The following is an 8,014-nucleotide window of genomic DNA, read 5'->3' as shown; positions in this document are numbered from 1 at the left end:
GCTGTCATGAGAGTATACACAGGAATAAGAGGCAAAAGCTAAAGATTATGGTAACTGGAGTCTTGACTTTTTTTATAAACATATGCTGAAGAAGAAGAAGAAGAAGAAGAAGAAGAAGAAGAGTTATCCCTCATATAAATGATAAATGTTTTTCAAGAGAGAACACTCATGACATCATTTGGTGTGAATTTAAAAGTGGTCCAAAACTGAGCAAAAATTAATACAAATTTTGACTAAAATTTCTAGGGCAATATAATAGATTCTCTTTGCAATTTGTTAAAGCAGTATTTCATCTTGCTTTGCAAGTTTCTCTTTAAGTGACGAGCATAGCTCACAGTAACAGATCTAGTTAGACCAGATACAAATCAAACAGCAATCATCTATTCATAATAATATTTAAAATGTGAGCAAAAAATATTGACATAGCATATATGCCAGTTAGAAGGAAAACAGTATTAGCTAAATCCAAGGAAAACTGCAGATTTAAATTTGAAGTAATCAGAAATGGCTTAACAGCAAACTGTAAATAGTAGTTCATGAAGAAAATCATTTAAACTATTTCACACAGGCCTTTGCAGTAGGGAGAACACCTGGAGAAGCATAGTTTGATTAAGGATAACTAGCAAGGACTCTGGCAGGGAACTGTCATGCTTATCTAGCCTGTTGGAGTTCTTTGAAGATATTGCTGCTGTAAGAGATAAGGGGAATTCAGTGGATGTAATACACTCAGATTTTCAAAAGTATTTGACAAGGTTCCAAACTAGAGATTAGTGGTTGAGGTAAAGAATAAGGGTTAAAATGGGCTACTGGATAAAAAGACTGGATCAGGTGCAAAGTATAAAGTATTGCTATAGAAGGAAACTTCTTACAAATTGGAAAGGGGTTTGGGGTCATTCAGGTTAATAGGCATGTGCAGAAGTCTAGAAATACATTATTTATGTGACAGTGCCCTGTGAACTGAATTGCCAAATATCCACATCATGTATGATTGCATGCAAAGTGAATAATGAAAAAACAATATAGAAAGCATCACAAGAAGTGAATCAAAGTGAATTAAAAAATTTTCACAAGCAAGTGAAAAAAAGTTAAATCATTTAAATGAGACTGCTGACAATTAGACCACGTTAACCAGAAAAAAAAGATAAACAGGGGAAAACATCATTGTTGAGAATATACAGCATGAAAAAAAAGACAAAGTTACTATTACAACAGATTTTTTTGCAAATGAAATAGCAAACAACTCTGCGGAGATTATTCTGTTGCCATATAAGGTAATAGGCAATAACCATGGATGCTCATGGTCTTGCAGTTATTACGTATAATCTGCTAAAGCACATGAAGGATAAAAATGTAATATTAAAACAACAGAAATTTTAGTCGATCAAGAAAGATAAAGGAGCTGTTCTTAACACTGTTGAAGAAACACAGAACCTCAACCAGATTTCATTCTTTTGTGGAGGTATACCTTTATACCACCAAGAGATTAAAGAGTAAGGAAACAATCTGATTGCAGAATTAGGATTCTGAAAGAAGAAAAGAGAAAAAAAAAAAGAATAAGCTTCTGTAAAAGCCTATTAAACTAGAAGTGAGTTATTTGGAAAATTTACTGTAAGAAAAAGGTTGCAAGTTTAAGGAACATCTAGTGGATTATTAATAATTAGCATTGCTATATGAATGCAAACCTACACTCAGCAGACATTGTGCCAATGCAAATCATCAACCAGTTCAAGTGCCTTTAGATGACTGCAAAAGTATCCAAAAATCCATTCATTTGTCTTAGATGTCTAACAACCCTTCTCCCTTCCACATTGATATGCAAAAGAGCAAGGCAGGTCAGTTGATTTGAAACCATTCCTAAGAATATTTCTGCTCTTCAGTTTGTTTACCCTCCATCTTTCTTCCCATATTTGCTAGGAATTTACCTACTAAACTTTTACAGAAGCTTTGCCTAGTCTATCTACCTTTTCCTAGAGCCTCCAATCCTAGGAGGTGTGATTTCTTTGCACCAGTAAATATCCTTTCTCCAAATAAATGTGTCTAACTCCAGAGCATTCAGTGTTGCAGAGAAACTCAAAGGATTTTGCACTATTAGATTTTAGACATGAGAAACACCATGAAAACTCTTCAGATTCTCCTTTGTAGCTTCGTAATTCATTCTATAACTGTAAAATCCTAATTCATGTCAGATGCCATCAGCTGCCTTCCATAAATACAACAAATATAATGGTCCAGGAAGATTGCACATGTGATCTTATTAATGCTCCATAAGGCAAGGAATTTTAAAAATGTAAATATAGTAAAATAAAATACACAAAACTTCACTAGCCATTTTTTCTTATTATCATCAGTAGATGCATATTGCATATGGTTGACTTAATAGGCTTTAAATTTATTCTGCTCAATCTTTGCTTCTATAATGAATGCAAATGTTGTCTCACAAGCCAAAATATAGGAATAAGTTTTATAATATACTACCCAATGCATTCAGCTCTATTTGTACAGAGTTGTTTTATAACCCAATACACACATTTTAAATCAAAGCAAACCATCTCAAAAGGCACTCAGAAGAGCAATGACATAAATTACTTTGTAGGGGTCCTTATTTCTTTCATATCAATAATTTCTGTATCAGTTTATTCAGGTAACAAATTAGTTTTTGTTCACTTTTAAACTGACTAGAAAGGCTGAGAAAAAAAATCACATCACAATCTTCCAGACATTTATGTTACATTTGCCACTAATATAGATGCTGCTTTTAGGATATTGTCCATGATATATTCACAAGCAAGTGAGCAGGAAGTAGGCTAGAAAGCAAATACAGCATGGTTGACTAACATACAAAGACACTTTTTAAATCCATTGATAATATGTTGGGTAAAGAATATTTTTTTGATCACAAGCGTTTTTCAATTTAACTACGTATTAGGTGTGATTGTGACATACCTATCATTTGTCCTGATGCACTGGAAGATGGTTTGGTGTGCTCGATTAGGTAATCAGCTCATCAGAATTCTGAAATGCTGCAAAAAATTGTAATCAATACATAGTATTTCAGAAGGCATAACATTTTTTTAATGTTTTCATGTGTTTGCAAATAATTCTTTTATAGCTAAGATGATATACAGTTTTTAGCTTTGGCTTTATGCACCAGCTCCTACTCTACCATGATTTGATTTACTATACTTTACCATGAAGTGATTAGAAAAGAAAATCCATTCCTGAAGGATCAGAACAAAACACAAAATAAAGAGACTAGTATTCTAAGAATAAAGGCTATTCTTCTGAGACATCTCCTATCTTTAAACAGCTGTAAGCTTTACTGTAGAACATGGAAACATTCTTGGATACACAAGAGAATTCCTTGGGCAATGTATTTATTAGCAAGGAGCTAAGGCTTAGAAACTATAATACTAACCTTTTTTAAAAATGCCTTAAAAGAATATAGCAAATATTCTCCTTAAAATATAGAAGAGGAAACTCGAAGTCAACCACAACCTTGCTAGTCAGCCTCCACAAAACCTGAGAGCAACCAAAAGACTGGAGAGAATCTCATCTCCAAAAAGCTATAGAAGATTTTACTGCATTCCTTTCATCTTGCCTATAAAGACCCAGGTGGCAAGAAAATATTTGTTCAGAGAGAATACTATTGCCTTCTTTTTAAAATGTGTGTTTTGCAATGGTGAGCCTTCTGGTCAAACCTTACTGATCTCTGCCTGATTGTTGGAAATGTTGAACCTTCATTCAATGACCATCTTAAACCTTTTAAAGATGATGCCTTAAATGATAGGATCTGCTTGATTATACGAGAAATAAATGTGTGTGATCTGAAATGTACCAAATGCATGCTTGTAAAAGCTTAATTCATAAGCATCATTTATGTCAAAGCAGCAATTTGTATAAGCAAATTTGTATGACACATATATGACTTGAGGTACAAATCCTTTGTATTGCAGCCTAATACATATAGAATGTATTCTACACATTTATTTGTTGTTAGTCTTCAGAAAACAGATATATATGCACACAAATCTGAAATGAATAAAACAGCATCTTTATTATTGTTTTAGACTGTAAATGACAATTTCCCTTCCAAGGAATAAGCATGCTAAATTTCACTTCAACTGGATGACATAATCTCCCAGATTCCTCTAATCTTTTGAAATCTTGTTGGTTTCTTGAATTTTGTTTTCTTAACTCTTCTATTAACTGTGGAAACATTGTATTGTGCAACTAGATGCTTCAACAACAGTTTCTGCCTTACTGTTTGTAAAATGGAAATAATTCTGGAGAACACAAAGTCAAACAGATGGGGGGAAGCAAAATAATTAATAATTAACACTTTGCGGCTATAATAACAGCAGAGTTGGAGCTGATTGAGAAACCTCAAAAGAATGATTTTATATCAGTTAGTTTATGTAACTAAAACTTTATGTGGAAACATTTTCAATAGGATTTTCATCCAGAAGAAAAAAATCATTCGATAATCTGGTCCATGAATAATTTTTTAACAGAACAGAAGAAGAGAAAGTGACTTTGCCCCACATCAATAGTCTAGTGGATAGACTCACTTAGCAACTTCAGGATCTCAGTCAGAAACAGAAGGAAATGAGATTCACTGTTATGAGTGAATGCCTTGACTAACCTGGTTTGTCTCTCCCAAAATACCTTGACCTCATGCTGGTGTAGAATAGGATTTTTAGGCTTCAGAATTTTTCACAAGATATAAAATCTTTTACAACCTTCTCTGCTTGAAATTCCCTTGCTAAGATAAATGCTTACATCTTGAATTTTAATGCATGAAAATCTAAGACCATGGTAAATGTATGCAACTTTCACATGAAAAATGTTACAAAAAAAATCTTCCTGTAACAATTTGTTATTGGTCAGTATCTGAACCATATAGTGGCTGCAATACTTAAGAGATACATGATGGACTGTATGAAAGCAGAAGCGAATCATTCAGAATGATTTTTCCTAAAGTATTTTGGGTAAGCCATTCACTTACTGTCTTTGAAGTTTCTCTAGTTTTCTGTGACATAAGGATGTTGATCTCAAACAGTACTTCTATGTGCTGCATTTTTATTATATAGACTGTCAAAAAGGTAGGGAACTCAGGGCTGAGGCTGGAGAATGAAGTAGATTTCATTCAGAACCACCACAGAATGCTGATGAAAGTCTACTGAGAGCCCAACATTTTTGTTAAGCTTTTCATGTTTAACAAAAGCAAAAAAAATCCTGACCAACTTTAATCCTGATATTTGTTAAATAGCGAACAAGATTTATTTTCAAAACATAAAAATAAAAGATAAGGAAATTTTATATAGTTTTTGTTGCTACTGACTTCACTTTGAAGAAGTGTTTCTAACTATGTAAGGAAGAGAGATTTGCCAGGGGCAAATGTAGAGAAATATTTAAATCAGAAAATGGATTTAGAACAGAAAAATAAGTTTATAATATTTAAATTACAGCAAAAGGAGCAGAAATACCATGGAAAATACTTCTGTAGCACTAACTTATGTTTTAGATAGCATTCAAGTCCTCAAATGGAATTTATGTCCATTGCAGATAAACCAAGCCAAATATGAATTCAGGATAATTGATGAGGAAAGAAAAGCTTTTAAAGTTGATGGACTGATAAAAGAATACACTCAAGTCTTTAGCTGACAAGGAGGATCACTGACTTGAAATAACTTCTTATAAAAGGAGATTATCTGGTCACTAGGATAAGATCATTTATGATGAGAAGCCAAAGGTACAATGCTGCCAGATATACAGTACATATCTCCAGATGCCTAAAGAGAAGCTATTGTATGTCTGTCACTTTTGAAAGCAAAATAAATTGTCCTGTCCTTTTTATTCATTTTTCTAAAATTCTGAACCAGAAAGCTATGGTCTTTTATCTAAAAAGCACATTACTTCCAATACCAACAGATTAAGCCTAAACAAGACAGTCCAAATCACTTTCAACCATATCATATATTGTTTACATAATATGCAATTGCTAATTCCACTGTATTTACACTGAAATAATTTGTTTTCACTTAAAATATTTACTCAGTAGTTAGAACACTGAAAGCTGTTAATTTATATCCTATGGTTCCCTTGACTTCAAGGTAAGGTACATCTATCAAGAGATTGGAAATTGTTTTATATGTGCTCCTTGCTAATAACTTTATCACTAAAAATAATGAGCTGATACCGAATTGCTGACCTCAAGGGTAATAAGTGAATTTCATCATTTTTCCCTCAAGCTGTGCCAAGAGTATGTGGTCACTACTTAAAAATGTCAGCTTTGGTAAATATTAAAAATATACATATTTACGGCTACGAAGGTGTCTTTCTCTAGAAAATTCCTTTTCTCTAGGTAAAGCCATTCAGATATTAGTCAGAGTAGTTTCCCCAGACTCCTGCAACAGTAAGTACCTTAGAAGGATGAAAGAAATTAAGAAATTACCCTCTCTGCCTCTCTCCTCACCTCCTTTCCCCTGTTCACTGACTGCCACTGCTACCTGATGGTTTGGTTACTGGGTGGTACCACAGAAGCAGCAGGAGTCATGAGAGCCTGGAAGATTTTTCTCAGACCTGAAACAACTCTGGACAACCCTTTTATATATGACATGATAGTACTGCATGCATCTACAATAAATTATGGCAGTACTGTTCATTTGAGGACTCATCACAGCTGATATGATTAGGCATGACAGAATGATCGACCTTTTCAGATAGACCAGAATAAGCAAGCTCAGTTCTGCCTCAAGTCTCTCCAGCCCTTAGTGCCTCCACATGGGATAACTGCAATGTCTTTCATCAGCTGAGTGCTTTTGCCATTTTTAAATATATTATATGCAAGGAAAACCTGTAATATTGTTTGATAGCTTGCTGAACACCTCTTGCAGAAAGGGGTACAGTCAATTTTGCCATCGAGACTGCCACATAAAACTGCAACATATTAAGATTTCTCTTTTTAAAGAAAGCTAGCGGGCTTAGTAGTTCTCTTCCTTCTCTGATAAAGCTTGCTAGCCTAGTTACTGGAGTGTTAAACTATTAGCAAAGACCAAAGCACTTGCTTAGAACTAAATCAAGTTGTGTTTTAAAAAAGTTATCCAAAACCAAAGCCTATGAAGATATTGAGCTAGGGGCTTGAGTAATAAATAAGATGAACCAGAATTGTTTGTTTACATGCCCAAACTTAATAGAATTGTTACTGCAGCATCCTTGTGAAATGAATTGCATAAATTGAAGAATAAGATATAACTTATTTAAAAAGGACAGGGAAAGCAAAGTGGGAATTGAAGCAGCACTCTATCAAAATAGTGTTAGCTGTTACTATGTTACTGTCCTGGTTTTGGGTGGGATAGAGTTAATTTTCTTCATAGCAGCTAGTATGGGGCGATGTTTTGGATTTGTGCTGAAAACGGTGTTGATAACACAGGGCTGTTTTCGTTCCTGCTGAGCAGTGCTTACACAGAGCCAAGGGCTTTGCTGCTTCTCACCCCACCCCACCAGCGAGGAGGCTGGGGGGGCACAAGGAGTTGGGAGGGGACACAGCCAGGACAGCTGACCCCAACTGACCCAAGGAGTATTCTGGACCATAGGACGTCATGCTCAGCATATACAGCTGGGGGAAGAAGAAGGAAGGGGGGGATATTCAGAGTTAAGGTGTTCATCTTCCCAAGTAACTGTGCTGGAGCCCTGCTTTCCTGGAGATGGCTGAACACCTGCCTGCCCATGGGAAGTGGGGAATGGATTCCTTGTCTTGCTTTGCTTGTGTGTGCGGCTTTTGCTTTACCTATTAAACTGTCTTTATCTCAACCCACGAGTTTTCTCACTTTTACGCTTCCAGTTCTCCCTCCCATCCCGCTGTGGGGGACTGAGCAAGGGGCTATGTGGGGCTCAGCTGCCTACTGGTGTTAACCCCCAACAGTTACCCATAACTGACAAGGAAATGATCCTTGCAAAGATTATGGATCACTATTCAAATGCATAACTAGGCTTCCGAGAATATTGATACCAA

Source organism: Haliaeetus albicilla, chromosome 17 (genome assembly GCF_947461875.1).
Source record: "Haliaeetus albicilla chromosome 17, bHalAlb1.1, whole genome shotgun sequence".
In the NCBI taxonomy this organism is placed as follows: Eukaryota; Metazoa; Chordata; class Aves; order Accipitriformes; family Accipitridae; genus Haliaeetus; species Haliaeetus albicilla.
The sequence above is the reverse complement of the archived record's forward strand: the minus strand, read 5'-3'. Positions refer to the sequence as shown.